The 20,014-nt window shown below is 42.9% G+C and overlaps 1 protein-coding gene across 7 annotated transcripts in view; it reads right to left on the bottom strand.

Annotated features, from left to right (window-relative positions):
• The window catches only part of Sox2 (SRY-box transcription factor 2), a 709,100-nt gene that overhangs the window by 403,104 nt on the left and 285,982 nt on the right, over positions 1-20,014 (bottom strand). The window lies entirely within an intron of this gene.

Below are 20,014 nucleotides of genomic sequence, written 5' to 3'. Positions count from 1 at the left end.
ACTAAATTTAAGCCTAATACAAAATTACTGTCAAAATATCTGGGATACAAGGATGAGAAAATATTTGAAAATTTTGAGCCTTGAAAGTATATATTCAAAAAAGAAAATCTGAAAATCAATGAACTATGAATTTCTCTCAAAAAGTTTTTTTTTTTTTTTCTTCCTTAAGTTACAAAATAAAATCCAAAGAATGTAGAGGGGGGGAAAGAAGTTAACAGGAGAAAACAAAAAAAAAACAATAAATTCCAGATTTGTTTCATGGAGGAGATTAGTACAATTAAAGCACTCCCACAGACATTAATGAAGAAAAATACACATGAATAAATATCAGAAATAAACAGGGGCATCATTACACATCCTACAAACACTTGAAGATATCATTAATAAATGCGTTTGCAAATGCCAGAGTGCAGTCAAAATTGCTAACCATGGGGCATTAAAAACTAACGCAACCATAAAGTTTGAATATTGCTGTATCTTTGATATTTGATTATGAATTCAACTAAGCATTTAGGACTGAGGAAAGGGTGCAGTGGATACAGGTGCTTACTAGTAAAACCTGCTGGCCTGGGCTTTAATCCCATAAAATCTGAAATAAAAGGTGGCACAGGCATCTGGAATTCATTTGCAAGAGACCCCAGCACCCCACAAGCCCCAAACATATGCAAATAAATAAAAAATAAAAATATTTTATTTTTTAAAATATTTTATTTATTTGAGAGAGAAAGAATGGGCATGCCATGGCCACTAGCCACTGCAAATGAACTTCAAGAAGATGCATACATTACTTTGTACATCTGGCTTTGTGTGGCTACTGGGAATCAAACCTGGGCACCTTGACTTTGTAGGCAAATGCCTTAACCATTAAGCCATCTCTCCAGCCCCAAGAGCATTTTAAACAGAGGTACAAATAGGGGAGGAAGAAGTTAAAGGATCCCATTTCAGGTTACACAATGTTATACTTAAGACTCTAAAGACCTCACCACAAAACTCTTAGAACTGACAAACACTTTCATCAGAAAAGGAAGATACAAATGCTCTGACAGAAGCCTGTCTTGTTTGTTTTGGGAGGCCTTGTAGGTCTCTCCAATCAACAGCCCATTGTGGATGTTAACCGCATCCTGGTACAGGGAATTACAGGTCAGCGCCAAGGGAAAAGGAAAGAGAAAAAGACAGAAAAAAAAAAGAGAAACAGGAGAAATTTGAGGTTAGTTTTCATCTCACTCTCTCCAGGACTCTTTGATTCGGGTGCTCCCGGTAAGGCCTTGTTGATGGTTCAACCTTTCAGTCTAACTTCCAGGATATAGGATTCTATGGTACAGGTTCAATTTGAGTTCAGCTTTGTGTTCCCTAGCCACCTTTCCCTCTCCCCCAAGCCCTACTCCTCCCTGTTGTCCAAACTTCAAGATGCCATTCAGGTAAGTCAGCAACTCAGGCTGATCCAGGTTAGGAACCACAGATGAGTGAGACCATGCAATGATTGTCTTTCTGTGATTGTGTGAGTTCACTTAGTATGATCTGTTCCAAGTTCACCCATTTTTCTACAAATTTCATTGTGTCATTTTTCTTACTGCTGAGTAGAATTCCATCATGTAGATGCACCACACCTTGGTTATCCAATGATGGGCAGCTGAGTTGATTCCAGTTCTTAGCTATTATGAATTGAGCAGTTATAAACATGGTTAGTGGTAAGACCCTACTGCTGAAGACATCATATGCTGTCCGCACAGACCATGGAGAGACCTGGTTAGAACCCAGAGGACAGCCAGTCCCCAGACTGTTAGGCCATCTAGTGTTGGAAGGCACTACATGAGCTACCAGGGGAAAATGGCCAATATTTGACCAAGAAACTTAAAGTCTAAGCTACTCAGAAGCAAACAACCTGATGTGATGCTCACACAAGCGCAATAGTGGCACACAGCCATGATGGGTAACCAACTGCTCTTGGATTGGCTAATGGATCTGCTCAGTGGAAAGGAACCCATATCTGGAGCTGGGAAACAAGTCAGAACCATATCCAGATAATGTTTCTGATTTCCATTGTCAAGCTCCCACTAATCTTGGGCTATAAGAGGGGCTACACCCTTTAAATTCTCTCTAAATTAAAAATGGTTATCCTATTTAACTGGTGCTGACTTCACTCTCCATTGGAAATTCTGCTTCTCTTTTTCAGATGGGAGCAAGATCTGAGGAGATAAATGACCCAGTGTACTTCACCCTGGCCCAAGCTGAAACCACAGAGGAATTGGGGAAGTAAGCAAGAATGCAGCTTTCTCAGGGAACCTGATATCAGCACAAGGGTGAAGGAGACAGACACTGAGGACACTCAACACCTACCAAACCAAAGATTCAAAGCCTCCTAAGAGCCCATCACTGATGTAGACTTAAAATGCACCCAACATGGCTCAGAAAATTTTGTGGAAGAGAGGGTGTAAAGATTGTGAGAGCCACAAGTTGGGACATTATGCACAGAGACATTGCCTCTACCCATAACTGACTGCTGCCCCCATAATGTGTGACCCACAATCCCCATGAGGTTGACCTGTACCCCCAATGAGGAGGGACTCTTTGGAAAAGGGGAAGAGATGAGGGAAACAATGGTACCAACAGGTATTGTTTGCATACTAACTATGTCTGTATCTAATAAAAAAATTTTTTTAAAGTAAGGTACAAATTTAATGCACAAAATTAATAGCTTTTTACATATCAATAATGAACTTGCTAATGTTGAGAAAGAAATTAGGGGGGAAATCTCCATTCACAATAGCTCAAGAAATTAATGACTGGAAATAAACCGACCAAGGAGATGAAAGGCATCTACAACGAAAGCCTTAACATGCTGAACAAAGAAATTGAAGAAGATACTAGAAAATAGAAAGATCCCTCATGTTCATGGGTTGACTGAATTAACATTGTAAACATAGCTATTATTATTGAAATTAATCTACTAATTCAATCCAAAACCCATCAAAATTGTAATGTTAGCCTTTATAGAACTAGAAAAAAAAATCCTAAAATTCATATGGAAGTATAAAAGACCTGGAATAGCCAAAGCAATCTTGTTCAGAGTTAGTGATGCTGGAAACACCAGAATATCTGATCTCATATTACACTATAGAGGCATAGAGACAAAAACAGCATGATATTGGCACAAAAACAGACACACACAACATTGGAACATAATAGAGGACTCGGAAATAAACACACATAGCTATAGTCATTCTGATTTTTTTTTTTTTTTTTGAGGCAAGCCCAACAGACTGGCCTGTTTTTGTTTTTGTTTTTAAATGAGAGAATACGAGAGAGAGAGAGAGAGAGAGAGAAAGAGAGAGAGAGCATACCAGGGTCTCTAGCCACTACAATAGAACTGCAGACTTGTGTGCCACTTTGTGTGACCTTGCACACTTACATCACCTTGTGAGCCTGGCTTTCATTGGACCTGAAGAGTCAAACATGGGTCCTTAGGCTTCATAATCAAGTTCCTTAACTGCTAAGCCATCTCTCCAGTCCAGCCATCTATTTTTTAATTTAGTGATATGGAAAAGAAGGCTCTTTAGTAAATGATGCTGAGGAAACTGGATATTCACATGTAGAAAATGAAAATAGAGGGCTGGAGAGATGGCTTAGCAGTTAAGGTATTTGCCTACAAAGCCAAAGAATCCCAGTTTGATTCTCCAGGACCCACATAAGGCAGATGTACAAGGAGGCTCATGTATCTGGAATTGGTTCGTAGTGGCTAGAAGCCTTGGAATGCCCATTCTCTCCCTCTTTCTCACATAAATAAATAAAATGTTAAAAAATAAGAAAATGAAAGTAGATCCTTATATCTTAATCTGAACAAAAATCAATCAAAAACCCATAACAGATCACAAAATAAGACATGAAACTTAGAATTTGCTAGAGACAAGCATAAGGAAAACACTTCAAGATCTAGGCATGGGCAAGGACCTTCTAAAAAGGACTCAAATCACATAGGAAATAGCCCCAAGAATTGACAGATAGGATTGCATGACATTAAAAAGTGCATAGCTAAAGGAAAAAAAAAAATCACTAAAGTGAAAAGGCAGCCCAAAGAATGAGAGAAAAATCTTTGGCACCGATGCATCAGACAGGGAGTTAACAACTAGAATATGTAAGGAATGGCAAACATCAAACAACAATTAGAAACAGTCATCCAGACAATATGGACGAGCTGAGCAGAGAACATATCGGTTACTATCTTGTTGCTGTGAACAAATACCTGCTCAGCCCAGCTTACAGAAGTATAAAGTCTATTCAAGCTTACAGTGTTAGAGGGCAGAGTCCATCATGGAGGGAAAAGCATGGCAAAAGCAGGAAGCTGGTGTCACACCATCATATTAGCAGGTTGGAAGTAGAGAGAAAGAATGACTAACAAGCAGCGCTAGACTACAAAATCTCAAGGCCCACCACCAGTGACACACTTCCTCCAGCAAAGACCCACCTCTTAAAGGTTCCACAACTTTCATGAATGGTACCTCCAACTGGGGACTAAGTATTCAAACATATGAGTCTAGTGGGGACATTTTCTATTCAAACCACCACATTCTATCCCTGGTCTCCATAAAGACATGGTCATCTCATGATGCAAACTGCCTTTGATCCAACTTTAAAATTCTCCATAGCTCTTATCAGTCCCAATACTGTTTTTTTTTTTTTTAAAAAAAGTAAAAGGTTTTATCTAAGACTTAAGCAATCCCTTTAATGCAAACCCTGTAAAATCAAAATACAAGTTACATACTTCTAACATAATGGCACAGAGAAACATTTCCATTCCAAAATGGAAGAATGAGAACATAGCAAAGAAATATTGCACCAACACAAGACCAAAATCCTGCAGCTCCATGTCTGGTATCTGAGACTCAGGGTGAAATCATGTGACTCTAAAAGGCTTGAGCAATTTTACCCCTTTAGCTGTATGGCCTAAAACCTCACTCCTGGGCAGAACCTGTGCCAAGTCTGCAGCTTTTCTTGGCTGCCATCGTTGGTCCTGATATTTCTAACACCTTGGTGTTTCTATTACAATTTATAGTTCAATCTCACAGCTTGGCATCATAGGGTCTCCTTGCAGGGATTTTTGACCTTATATCACTCACAGCCTCGATGGCTCTTTGGACCTGTGGTACAATAGTCCATTACCCTCTGTATCTCATTGTTAAAATTATTTTAAAATCAGTAGTACGAGGACAATGCTATCAAGCTCTCCCACCAGCTCTGGACGACAGCTGACTTAACAACACATTTGCAGCAGCTTCTGCATGCTGACCTTGGAGGACAGGGAACTCCTTCATTCTCACTTCAGGCCATTTATTTTTATTTTTTAAGTTTACATTCTTATTACCCAGAGTCTTCAATGGGTTATATCATGAATTCAGAGCATCTTTCCCACTGTCACAGTATAGAGCAGTTGAGTTATCATTAATGATGCTGATCTTATAAACAGTTACACTTGAAGCCACTGTAGTTTCAGGGACTTTAAACTTACTTACATATTTTTTTGTCTAGGCTAAACATCACATTTTAAATATCTTTCTATTCTGTATTTTCCTCTCTTTCATTGTAGCTCCAAATCAGGGCAGCAAGATGATGCTGAACCACACATCTAATGCTTTTCTGCCTTGAAATTTCTCTGCCAAACACATTATTCCTTTACTTTTAGACTTAACCTCATTCACATTCTCAGGACACAGGGAGGATGTTGCTAAATTCTTTGACGGAATATCACCTAAACTGTCTCCTGCCAGTTCCTGATACAGTTCATATTTCCTTTGAAATCTCATGAGTCAAGCTTCCATTGTCTGTGTTTCTCTTGAGTTTCAGTTCTTAAATTCCCACTAGAATGACCCATTCAGATCTGTTTATAGAGCTATCTTCTCTAATTTAACATTCCAAATCCTTCTATATTTCTCCCACAAACCATTTCTAAAAGGTGAAGAATCATATGCTCAGGTTTGTCACAGCAAGAAACCCACTCTTGGTAGCTATTTTTTTTTTTTAGCATCAGTTATTTTTCATTATTAGTACAAAATATCCAACCAGAAACGGCTGAAGGAAGGAAAGGGTGTCTATTATGGCAAGGAAGGTATGGCAGGCCTGAGCAGGAAGCCTATGTCACGTCCTCAGGTCAGTAGGGAAGAAATAGAGAGTGAGATAGCACACAGGACTAGGATGTAACATCTCAAGACCCACTGTTTCTTTTTTTTTTTTTTTCTTTTCAAGAAGCAGTGTCTTATTGCTACCTGCTGACACAGGTCAGTAGGACTCATTCATAAGTTGAACCCCAATTACATTGGGGTTTTCAGTTTCTTATTTATTTATTTGTTTAGTTATTTTTTTTATTTCATGCTGGTTTTTTATTAGATATGGACATATTTAGTATGCAAACAATACATGTTAGTACCATCCTTTCCCTCCTTCCTGAAGAGGCCTTCTTCACTGGGATGCAGGTCAGCCCCATGGGGATTGTGGGTCATGCATTATGGGAAGGAAAGGTAATGTCTCTGTGCAAAAGGTCCCAACTTGTGGTTCTGACAATCTTTCCATCCCCTCTTCCACAAAATTCCCTGAACCATGCTGGGAGCATTTTAAGTCTACTTCCGTGATGGGCACTTAGTAGCCTCTGGATCTCTGGCTTGGTAGGTGTTGTGTGTCCTCAGTGTCTATTTCCAGCACCCTTGTGCCAGTATCAGAATCACTAAGAAACTCACACTCTTGCTCATTTCCCCAATTCCTCTGTAGGTTCAGCTGGAGTGGGGGTGGAGTGCACTGGGTTATTTACCTGCTCAGGTCCCACTCCCATATGCAAAAGAGAAGCAGATTCTCCAATGGAGAGTGAAGTCAGCACCAGTTAAATGGGGTAACCATTATTAATTTAGAGAGAATTTAAAGAGTGTAGACCCTCTTATAGCCCAAGATTAGTGGAAGCTTGACAATGGAAAGCCGAATCATTATCTGGATATGATTCTGACTTGTTTCCCAGTTCTGGATATGGTTTTCTTTCCATTTAGCGGATCTGTTAGTCAATCCAAGAGCAGTTGGTTACCCACCATGGCTGTGTGCCACTATTGCACTTGTGTGAGCATCACATCAGGTTGTTTGCTGCTGAGTCGCTTAGACTTTGAGTTGCTTGGACAGATGTTGGCCACTTTCCTCTGGTAGCTCATGTAGCACCTTCCAGCACTAGATGGGATAATTGTCAAGACCCACTCTTGATGACACACTTCTTCAAGCAAGGCTCCACCTCTGGAAAGTTCCATAACCTTCCCAAACATTACCAGCAATTAGTAATTATGTATTATAACTTATGAGTCTATGGGGGATATTTTACATTTGAGCCAACAGGGACGGTTTTCAAACAAAGAAACATAAGTGATCTTTGCAAAAGTGCTACACAGCCATCAGGTAAATGCTAATCAAAACTGGCTTGAGAGCATATCTCACTCCAGTCAGAATGGCTATCAGTGAAAAAAACAAATGACAACAAATTCTAATGAGGCTGAGGGGAAAAAGGAACCCATACTCACTGCTGATAGAAGTGTAAAATGGTGCAGCCACTATGGAAATATGTATAATGGTTTCTCAAAAAACCAAAATAGGCTAGGAGAGATGGCTTGGTGGTTAAGGTGCTTGCTTACAAAGCCTAAGGACCCATGTTTGATACTTCAGATCTCAGGTAAGCCAAATGCACAAGGTGACGTAAGCACACAGGGTCACACATGCGCACAAGGTAGCACACACATCTGGAGTTTGATTACAGTGGCTGGAGGCTCTGGTGTGCCAATTCTCTCTCTCTCTCTCTCTCTCTCTCTCTCTCTCTCTCTTTCTTGCAAAAAATTCCAGTCTATTGAGCCTGCCTCAAAAAAAAAAAAAAAAAAAAAAACCCTAAACATATAACTACTGTATGATCCAGCCACTCCTGGTTATATACCAATAAGACTGCAAGTGAACATGTACCAGAGATATTTGGATCCGTTTTTATTTCTGTGTTATTCACAATAGCTAAAGATGGAATACGTCTAGATGTCATCAACAGATGAATGGATAGAGAAATGTGGCACATGTAAACAATAGAATTTTTGAGTTACAAAGAAAACTGAAGTCATGATATTTGTAGGAAAAAAAATTGGAACTAGATATATTATGTTAATCAAAATAAGCAAGACTCAGAAATACAGATAAGACATATTTTACCTAGAATCTAGACTTAAATTCATGCATGTTTGTGTGTATGTTTGTACACATCATTATATGAGAGGGGTACCATGATATGGATGGAAAATATCTTGAGTGAGGGTGATTGGAGATAGAGAAATTAATGGAATTAATGTGACATGTAAGGAGAAGGGGAATGTATTTGGTGGGAGACCGTGGCAAACAAAAAGAAAAAAGAACAAACTGTAATGACACATGCATATGAAAATGTTATAATGAAACCCATCACTTATTACCTTTAAAATTTTATAAGAATATAAGTAGATGAGGTTATACATTCAGCATATTATATATCAAGTTCTATCATAAGGAATGATGATGTTGGCAAGAGTCACCTCAACCTTCTGGAAGATTCATGGTTATGTGACTTGTCACATAGCTGAGGATTAAGGAATATAGATACTTTTTGAAGACCACATGACATCAAGTTGAGAAGGCTCAAAGAAAATCTTAGTACAAACCTTCTGCACCTTTTTAGTTTCTGATTTATATGCACAGTACTGAACACATAGTAGCCACACAGAACTTAATTGCAGACTAAAAATCACATATAACAGGATCTGGGGAGGTGACTCATTGCTTGTTTGAAACCCTGCCAATATGAGCTTAACCCTCCTCATTACCATGCAAAGTGGCACATGTGTCTGTCATCCCAAGGTGCCTCTGTAACAACAGGAGGTGTAACCTGGAGAATACAGAAGCTCACAAGCAGCTGCAGCAACATGAGAGAAACTCTGTCTCAAAAGAAGAAGGGAAGGAGAAGAAAAAAAACACCCCGAGGTTGCCCGCTGACTTCTACACACATGCCATGGCATGGGCATGCCCATCTACACACACACAAGTAAATAATTTTCAAGCACACAAAAACATTTAATTAACTGTGAGTATGCATAAAATTGATACAAGGCAGATTCACTTTTTTGTAATTGAGTAGATATAAAATATTATTAATTCACTCTTGACTCCTTCATAAGCAGAGCCTGCTCTAGGGACTTCATGTGGGAGGGTTGTTTGGGATGGAGCCCAGGAAGCAAGTGTGATAAATGGGAAGCATATTAGTCAGGGTTCTCTAGAGGAACAGAGCCAATAGAATATGTTTTATAAAGGCAATTCTTTTAGATTAATTTACAGGATATGGGCTGGCTGGTCTGGTCAGTCCAACAACAGCTGCCTGCAAGGTGGAAGAGTTTGAGAACCCAGTAGCTGCTCAGTCCTCAAGGCTGGATGCCTCAGCAGTCCCAATCTGGCATGGAAGGTCTGGATTATCCTTGGAGAGTCTCTGGTCTTCAGTCCACACTAGAAGGCTGGTGAAGCTGGGTTTCAGTGTCTGAAGTGATTGGCGACAGGGTAGATAGCCTGGGCAGCAGGCAAAAGGCTTGTGCTTTCCTAAAGCATCTTTACATATAGTCCACCACAGAAAGGGCTGCCTACTCTGGTGAAAGGTCTTCCTCCCTCCATTAATCCTTCCTGAAAATGCCCTCATAGAGCCAGCCACCAAAAGCTCTTACTTTATTCCTAGTCTGATTAGGTTGCCAATGGAATGGTCACAAGAAGGGAACAAGGTCAATATGCGAGTCAGCGCCAATTTCACAGCTCTGCTCCAGGGACAGGTTGGTCAAAGCCCTTGATGAAAGCAGCGCAGCATGTCTCCAAGGTGGGAGGCTAACGAGCTTACCCAATGCTGAGCTCCACCACCGCCCACACAGACACTAAGGTCCCGCGTTTCTTGGCTGGTGGCCTCTTTACAGGGTTCACAGGTAGAGCAGTCTGCATCAGAAATCAGAAGACGAGAACACGAACAGAGCTCTCAGCCCAGCCGCAGCTGAAACCAGGTGGGTCTTGTTGAACCCTGCCAAGTCCCCCTAACACTCAAAGTGTATGGACGAGTTTTGCTCTGTCAAGAAACTTGGCCGGTTTTGACAAAATTTCCCAGAAGTTACACGACCTTAGGCTTAACTGGTGATTCACATTAAACAAAATGGAAGCCAATCCACATGCCATTGGTGGGAAGGCTTATCTAATTTGAATATAGTTGAATAAATTTTAATGAAAAGTGATTCGAGTGTTCATTTATTCATGAAATGTTTATGGAACACCTGCTCTGAGACAGGGGGTGTTTTCAGAATTGAGTCTGACATGAACCCTGCTCCCATCACATCACAGAACATTGCTGGGCATTACTGATCCCATAGACAATGGCAAAGGCGGAACACTGGGGTGGGCCAGATGCTCAGAGGACAGGTCCAGATGCAGGGTGTGGGTCAGCCAGTCTCCCAGAGAGCGGCGGATCTCTGGAGAGTGTGGTAACAAGCAGGGCATGATAAACGCACATACAGAGTGACGGGGCGACATGAGGAGCTAGGAGCTGCGTAACACATTATGCAGACTCACATGCTCAAAAAAAAGCCTGGCAGGAAACTCTTTGGAATCAGCAGGTTAGCAGAATTGGAGGCCGGGCGGGATCCCAGGGATAAGACTCTAACACAAAGAGCAAGAGCGTTCTCAAATCTGTAACTTTTCAAGTTGTTAGAAGCTATGCCACAGATACAAAAGCCCAGCAGCTTAGCGCAACAAAATGCAGGTTCTCACGCGAGGTGCTTATCTTCAGTCGCTGTGTGGGGCATCGCTGAGTGCCATGGCAGCTGGGAAGAGAAGGGGAATGAGTGATAAGACAGCCTAACCTTGCAGTCTGGAAGGGGCATTCCTTCCTTCCGCCTACATCCATCATGTGGCCTAACCCGAGACAAGGGGAAATGGGATCCACTCACGAGATGGCTGTGAAAGGCTGGATGCCTACTATGTAAGAACAAATCCCCAACCAAAACAGGTTCTGAAACATTATTAACACAGTGAAATAAAGTCTTCTTTTCTTTTGTCACAGGTACCTTCCATATCTCTTATAGCGCACACATCTTGTAAGTTTACATACTCTAGGTCGGGCCTGGACCAGCATGCCTAAGTCACTTCTTTGTTGCATGAAAAGAAATGATGGATCAATGCTCAGAACTTGGCAGTGGGGACTGGAGGGGGACTAAGGGCAAGAAAGCTTTGGGGATTGGATATAAACCGAGTGAAGGAGACTCCTGAAGGGCTTTCTCTTTGGACTTTTCCATTGTTTAGTGCCTTCCAACACAAAATCCTTAAGGGCTGGTGACACGGCTCAGATGTTAAAGGTGCTTGCCTGCAAAGCCTGTGGGTCTGGGTTCAATCTGGAGTTTGCAGTAGCAAAAGCCCTGGAATGCACCTCTCTCTCTCTCTCTCTCTGTCTGTCTTTTCAAAATAAATAAATATATATATTTTTAAATGCTTGCAAACACATAGTCCTTAATTCTTGGCAGAGAAGTCAGGGAACGGAACCTGCCACTCATAAACACTTAGGCCTGGCTATGAATATGGAAAGCAAAAATGTAAAATTTGGCAAATTCCATCTTTTCTTCTTATCCTATGCAGGGTTTTGTATTTCAAATGTTCTTAAGAACTAACTATAACTGTCCAAATGAAAGAAAGCAGCTGTTTTGGATTGCAAAAAGGACAAATGCCCTGCCTCTCAGATGTGCATAGGTCATGCTTGTATCTTGTGGCCTCTTCTGACAGCTTGGCCCCTCGTGTCTTGATGTGACATATGCTTTGAAAACCTCACCAGGGACAGGTGCAGAGGAAATGCCCCTGTCTGTTAAAATCCTAACATGCTGATCTTTCCCCGTCTTCACAGCAACTGGACAGAACTGGGTTCAAATTGACCAATGCCTATGTCTGTTTGTGATCCCTGCACAAGAAGTGCAGGAGGTTCTCAGCACAAAGCTGTTAGGGAAAACTCCAAACCCCACTCCTCTCCTTTTAAGATTCCATGATTCTGCTCCAACCAGGTCTCTGACTAGTTCCTCTTCCATTCCATACCAATATGCTCAGACTCCAGTGACGTGAAAATGCTGTTCTTGCAATCCCAACACCCTCTTCCGACTCTGTCTGTGCTCCTGCCCTGCTGTGCAAGCCTACTGGCCTCCTGTCCCCAACTTGCCTGCACACTTTGAGAAGAGTCCCAGATCTCATAGCTAAGCGAAGAGGCCCGTGTGAGTCATTCCTGGCAGGAACTGACCAGGGCAGAGGGAAGCGTGTTCCACGGGCACTCCATCAACATGTGTCAGGAATGTTGGCAGAACTTACAACAAAACTTTCCTCTTGGCTCTTGTGCCTCTGTACTTGCTTTTCCAGAGGGAAAATTTCCTCCTTTCATCATCTCCCAATCTCCCAGTGCGCTTTCTATGGAAAATAAGCTCTTTCTCCTGTCCCTTCTTCTCCCTCCCTGCTTTCCTCCCTGCTCCTTCTGTCTCTCCCTCTTCCTGGGAACCACGAAAAGAGAGCTGCTGCTTCTCTTCCTTAATTTACAAATATCTTCCACCACCCCTTGTTTGTCTGCCTGCCCCCATTCCAGTCTCATTCAGCATTTCATTGTACATGGAACACTTTGTCACACCTCAGGAAACACCTGCAGAAATGACTTTCAACTTTGTTTCCTTATCTCGTGCTCCTCTGGCATGCTAATAAACAAATATACTGACACAATGCTGCGACCAGACATTAAAGATACCTTCCATGTAATCCGCCCTTCCCCCCCAACCCCAGATACGTACACTGTTCAAACTTTTAAGTTATTGGCTCACTCTAGACACACATCCATTGGTTTTGATCTGCTCTCCCTACATTAGCTCAGCTGTGACCCGTGAAAGTACTCTGAGCAGGGCAGCTGGGGAAGCCATGACAATTTCATCTCTGTCCCTCAGAGGCATAGATTCTCTGCAGCACTGTGTCCCACAGAGGGAGGCCACGAGACGGTAACATGACCTCATGTCTTATTCTTCTGTGGGTTTCCATTTGGACCTGTTAGATGAGGCGCTGCGATGAGCCTTCCTAGTCCTTTGAGCCTCATAGCAGAAGTGAAGGTGCTGGGGTCAGCCCCAGGATGAAGACGCCCAGAGCTCATGGAAGCAGCGTAAGCAGGGATGCACTGCAGAGTTCAAGATGGTGCTGGGCTTACGAGATGAGACACAACAGCCCAGCCTGGGCAGTGACTGCAGCTCCCTCCCAGGGGCTCCTCCTTGCTCTCATCCCTGGTGACAGAAGAACTTAAGCCCAGGTTTTGGCAACCTGAGTCAGCCGTGCCGACTGCATTCAAGATGGCTCACTTTGCCCCTGTGTTCATGAGCGACAGAAGGTGTTAAGTACCACAAATCATGGGACCCGACAATAAGGAAGTGTGTATGAAAAAGGGTTTTGCCATTGGGCTGTGGTAGAGTCTAGGAGCGAGGAAATAAAGCAGACCCAGATGTCACCAGTTCACAAACCTCATAACCTTAGGCATGGCCATTGAGTGCCATGGGGGCTCTGCTTCATCATTTAGGAAAGAGAGTAAGAATGCCCATTCTATGTGCTTATCATGAGCGCAAGTGAAGTGGCATCAGTAGAAACGCCTGGCACTCTGCAAGGACCATGCATGGTAGGGCTCACCCTGTCCCCTACTCTGGCACATGGCTTCAGGGATGCAGTCTATCATGATGCAGAAGACATGACATCAGAACCATGAGGCAACTGGTCATATTGGTCCAACAGTCAGGAAAGTGGGTTCAGGCCACAAAATTTGAAGGCATACCCCCCAGGGTCCCACTTCTAGAGAAGTTCTACCTCTTAAATGTTCTACAACCTTCCATGACAAGTACCTCCATCCGGGGATCCAGTGGTCAAATACATGAGCCTTCAGTGGACTTTTGACATGCAAACCAACAGTACTTTGGACTTCACAGGTGAGTATGCAGGGATACAGAGAAAACGAATCCACATAGAAAAATCTTCTATCTTAGAACTAGATAGAGAGATTTAAAGCAAACAAAATGAAAACCCAGCAAAAGTCCTGTACAATCAATCAGTTGTCCTACACTTTCAGTCACTCACAATGTTTCAAAAAATGTTATTTAATGAAGAACAGAGCAGTATAACAATACTTTCACCTCAGGGGAGCCCAAAGAGATGGTCCCCAAATTCTACAGGGTTCTCATTACTACCCCCATCTGTCAGCTAGCAGAGGTGTGGGTTGAGTCGAGGGTGGATCTCTGAAGAGTCAGAAGGAAATGTCTTGGAATCTAAAGAGCTCAAAATAAGAGAGATGTGCACATGGCCACTGCTTTCTTGGTCTCCACTGGGAAGAAGGTCTTCATAGATCTATAACTGAGCTCCTCTAACATGATGGGAGGGAAAGCCTTGGCCAGGAGTGAGTGAGATCTTAGGAAAGAGAACCAGCTATCACCCCAGAGGCCTTAGAGAGTTTTCTTCCACTACTCCCTCTCCCAACCACCTTCAGGCTACAGAAAAGAGAGATCAAGGAGAAATATGCAAACTCTCAACTTATAGTGGAGAGGGGACAACTGCTCTGAAGCACAGAGGGAAGGAAGTAAAGAATTTGGCCACATGAAGCCAGAGTAGTTAAGAGGCCTGGGCACAGGTGTTCATGTTGCACACAGGCAAGAGAAAAGATAGTAGAGCCGTGTACCACAAGGACAGAGCGGCTGTGCCACAGAAAGGCCCAGCAAGAAGAGAAAGGCACAGCCCAGCATGCTGAAGAGCCATTCTTGAGGACATAGAACCCAAAGAGACACGTGCGAAAGCTACTTCCCTTTACTGTCAAACTAACAAAGGGCTAGAGAAATGACTTAGTAGCTCAGATGCTTGCCTGTGAAGCCTAAGGACCCATGTCTGACTCTCCAGGTCCCGCCTAAGCCAAATGCACAAGGTTGACACAAGGCGCCACATGCAGACTAGATGAACCATGGGTCTGGAGTTCAACGGCAGTGGCTGGAGACCCTGACATGACAATTCTCTCTCTCTTTCTCTCTCATAAAAAAAATACGAAAAAGAAAAACCTACAAAGGTAGGAATATGCCTGTCACGTTCACTACTATGTCTTTCCACCAGCTCTGTTCCCAGGAAGCATTCCCTACACGCCTGCTGCCTGGACAGATGAGCGCGCCGGTACAGCTGGGAAGAACAGGACTCATAGCCCAGTCATCGAGTGTTGGGATTTTAGATCTGGAATGTCTCCCAGTGTTCAGAGGCGGGGACCGTGCCAGGATCACCCTGGCAGGAGACTGGATGGTAAGGACACCAGATTCGTCAATGGATTGATGGATTCATGGCTAATTTCTTCATGCAGGGTGATGAGTCTACAGGAGGCGAGACCTCAGTGGAGGAAGTGGCTCATTGGGGTGGGTTCTTGAGGAGGAAATAGGTCTCTGGGGACAGGCCTCTGAAGGGGACATTGTGTCCCTGGCTCTTTTTCCTCTCAGGACTCAAGCTCTTTGTCTCTCCTCCCACCTTGCCCTGGCTGCCTTGAAGTGAGCTGTGCAGCTTTCCCAGCTGCTCCCACCGTAAGGTTTGACCTCTTAAAGGAGCCCAGCAGCCACAGACCGAAACCATGAGTCCTCCTTTAAGGTGTTTTCTCGGTCACTTTGGCACAGCAGTGGCGAGCTGAACTACCCGTGTGCTTGAGCTTCCCTGAACACTCCAGAGGCTCTGAACAAGAGCCCAGACCCCACGAGGCTGCCACAGCCAGGAGAGAAGCGAAAGAATGTGAGCTTGAGGAAAACGTGGTTCTCAGTTTCAACATACTTCCGAATTTTTTTACACCAGCAGCAAGCTGATTAAATATGGTGTTTTCAAAGAAAATTATTCATTTATTTGCAGGCAGAGAGAGAGAGGAGAGAGAGATGGACAGAGTGAATAGGCACACCAGGGCCTCTAGCCACAGCAAATGAACTCCAGACGCATGCACCACTTTGGGCATCTGGCTTTAACGTGAGTACTGGGGAACTGAACCAGGGTCGTTAGGCTTTGCAGGTAAGTGCCTTCACTGCTGAGCCATCTCTCCAGCTCTAAGTCTGGGGTTTTAACAGAGGAATGGATAAAGAAAACGACTCAGTGTCTTTTATATTCAGCCATAAAAACAAAGTTATGCCATTTGCATGAAAATGAATGCAACTGGAAAAATCATACTAGGCAAATTAAGCCAGTCTCAGACAAATATAGATATCTTCCCTCATTTGTGGTTCCAAGATTTTATAGAGAGCTATAAAGTAAAGTGTCTATACATGGAATGAAAGTAGAAATGAAAAGTGAAATTTAAAGGCATTGGGGTAGAGAAGAGGAGAACAGGGGGATATAATCAACTTACAATATGGATGAAAATTTAAATATATACTATATATATATGTATGTATGTATGTATGTATGTATGTATGTATGTATGTATATATTGCCAAAAACCGATTCTGGAGAACCATGAACTTAAAAAGCAATTAATCCAAAATTAAAAAAAAAATAAAAACCACTGGTGTTTTAGACTGAGATGTCTCCTAGAAGCAGAGCTCACTGCTACACAAGAGAGGCTGGAAGAAACAGTCTCAGATGCATATTTGGTTTAAAAGATATTTATATCTGAAGTAAGGAGTACTAAGGAATCTGGCCAGCAATCCAGTCACTGTGCACACTGGAAACAAATTAAATTATTAAGTATTAAATACTAAAATGCCCACGCATCACAAACATGCATACACACAGCACAAACGCACAGAGACAAACCAATTTTCTAAGGATTCACTGAAATTGAAAGCCTCCCTCAGCAATTGAATGAGTCCATTTTACTATGTGATGCACTAGCTCCCTCACAACAGGGCACTTGCTGAGTGATCCCCAGGAGAAGCTGGGCAGTGGGAAATGGGGCAGGATTCTGTGGAAAGTCAGGGCATGGTATGAGTGTTTAGAAAGGAGGCAAGTTCAGCTACAGAAGCAATGTACAGCGTTGATATGTTCCAGTGGGAAAGTGGGTCCCCAAGGGAGGATGTATTTCAAAGACTAGGAAAAGAACGGCAGAAAGGTTTCAAATGTGTGGGTAGCTAGAGATGTGGGGTGATCACTCTACATCTTTGCTCACTCTACAAAGAGACTTTACCTTTTTTACAAGTTGCTGCTCCCAGCAGTAATTCTAAAGTAAATCCATCTCTCTCTCTCTCTCTCTCTCTCTCTCTTTCTTTCTTTCTTTTTTTTTTTTTTTTTTTGTTTTTTGAGGTAGGGTCTCACTCTGGCCCAGGCTGACCTGGAATTCACTCTGTAGTCTCAGGTGGCCTTGAACTCATGGTGATCCTCCTACCTGTGCCTCACGAGTGCTGGGATTAAAGGCGTATGCCACCACACCTGGATTCCCATCTCTCTTTTTTAAGGGGAGGCAAGGTACTTTATATTAGAGTAAACGCTATCAAAATTTTCAAAGGATGAATATGAAACTATCGCTAATAACTGATATTTAAGCACTTGCTAAGCTCCAGTCAATGATCCGCACTAGTCTTTAGAACCATCAGACATGGAAAATGCTACCATTTTTACAGTAGGAAAAAAAAACTGGACAAAGGAGTTCAATTAATTTGTCTAGTCACACAGCAACATGTCACCATATGGCGAGAATGATCACAGCTAAAGAGTCATGCCCCCCTGAAGGACAGTCAGGGATGTGACCTCTTGATACAGCCAAGAGACACAGGTAGCCCAAAGTATATGAGGTTACCAGCATAAGCCAGCAGACTATCTCTCAATAACCATTTCCTTTATAAATAGGAAGAGTACACTCTAAATTAATGATAAAAATATAGCATGGTGAATACATAATCCAGGAACATAGTCATTTATCAATCATTATCGTTATCCAGCATTATGTACTATCCATAATTATATGTGCTCTGCTTTCATATGAATAGCTTCTTAGTATGTTTGTTTGCATTATCGTCACCACAAATAAGTAAGTACTGCATTAAGCTGCAAGACCCCACTGGTGCAGCCCCAGTACACAAGAAGAGCGTCTCAGCGACATTATAATCATAAGAGACCACCACCATACAAGAGCTCCAATAGCACCATTTCCCGTACCGTCTACTCTCCCAACGCCGGAGTCCCCCCACCCCGCCTTCAGTCCCTTGTTCCTTACATTAAACAGGGTCAGACGCAGCCAGTTTTGTATGTCTGACCAGCCCATCCTTCCTCGTTGCCTCAACCCAGGCTATTTCCAGCCAGATTATGAAATAACCTCCAAGCACTCATCCTTCCTGCAGACGCTCTCACCAGGCAAGGCCAGTGTGTACTTATAGATGCATCTCGGCCTAGCCCATGGAAATTCCGCCACTCTGCAAATCGGGCAAGCTCCTTTATACTTCTGACACTAGGCCAACAGTTCTCCAGCTTGACTACATATTAGAATGAATCCCAACGCCTGGGGCCACACCCTAGGTTTATAAAATCAAAATCTCTGCGAGTCAATAGGCGTGGCTTTAAAAAAATTATTTATTATTATTTATTTATTTGAGAGCAACAGACAGAGAGAGAAGGGGGGGGGTGACAAAGAGAATGAGCACGCCAGGGCTTCCAGCCACTGCAAAGGAACTCCAGACGTGTGCGCCCCTTTGTGCATCTGGCTAACGTGGGTCCTGGGGAATCGAGCCTCGAACCGGAGTGTTTAGGCTTCACAGGCAAGCACTTAACCACTAAGCCATCTCTCCAGCCCTAGGTGTGGCTTCTTAACACACTCCCTCTCAACCCCTGGTGATGCAAGCAAAACCGAAAGTCAGTGTGTTACATTTAGAACAGGCATTGTGTCTTGATGAGCACTGTGCATCTAAAAATAACCTCCCCTCATGTGCTTCAAATTCAGGAAACTCAAAGTCGCCAATGCCTCACTGATCCCTTGCTGTGCAAGCAAGTGTGGGTCATGGAGTTGCAGTACCATTAGCCTGATCTGGAAGCTGTTATTGACTCAGCTCCAGCTACACCCTGAGATGCCCAGGTGAGACCTGAGCTGAATGAGTTTGAGGTGTATTTCTCTAGCCAAGTTTTCACAGCCCTACACCATGGTGTGGAAGGCATGGCAGCGGGAGTGTGAGGCAGCTAGTCACACTGCATCCGCATCAGGAAGCAGACAGTGACAAATGTTGGCGCCCAGCTCACTCTCTCCTTTTCATTCAGTCTGAGACACCAATCTGTGGAATAGTGCTGGCCACAGTTAGGACGGGTCTTCCCATACCACTTAACCTAATCTAGAAAATTCCTCACAGACATGTCTAGAGGTTGGTTGCCTAGGTAATTCTAGATCCTGCCAAGTTGGTAATCATTATTACCAATCACAAGGTGATATGAGATCGTGTATTGGGGTCATATACTTGGTTGGCATAGAAAGTGAACTTAAATCTTAGGCTAGAGAGATGGCTCAGCAGTTAAAGGCACTTAATCGCAAAGCCTGCTGGCCAGGGTTCAATTCCCCAATACCCACATAAAGCCAGATGCACAAAGTAGCACATGCATCTGGGGTTTGTTTGCAGTGGCAGGGTCATGGTACAACTGTTTTCTCTCTCTCTCTCTCTCTCTCTTATAAATAAAAATAATAAAAATAGGTTTAAAAAGCAAAATGGGAGTTGGGGATTTAGCTCAGTGGATGATCGCTTGCCTAGCAAGCACAAGGCCCTGGGTTCAGTCCTCAGCACCGAAAAAATAAATGAATTTAAATTTTAGTTTCACCTCTGATTGGCCATGTCATTAGAGTGGTTCCTAATCTAGCCAATAAGATCATACTCATACCTTTGGGTCTTCCAGACTAGGCAAGAGCAGAGGCTGTTATCTTTGAAAAGAGAAGCCTATTCACAGACTCCAAAACATTGACTGCAGGTCTGCTCAACATTAAAACCTTAAATGTGTAATAGGA

The sequence above is a fragment of the Jaculus jaculus genome, chromosome 11 (assembly GCF_020740685.1).
Source record: "Jaculus jaculus isolate mJacJac1 chromosome 11, mJacJac1.mat.Y.cur, whole genome shotgun sequence".
NCBI lineage: Eukaryota > Metazoa > Chordata > Mammalia > Rodentia > Dipodidae > Jaculus > Jaculus jaculus.
Note: the sequence above shows the minus strand (reverse complement) of the source record. Positions and strands in the feature narration are given on the sequence as shown.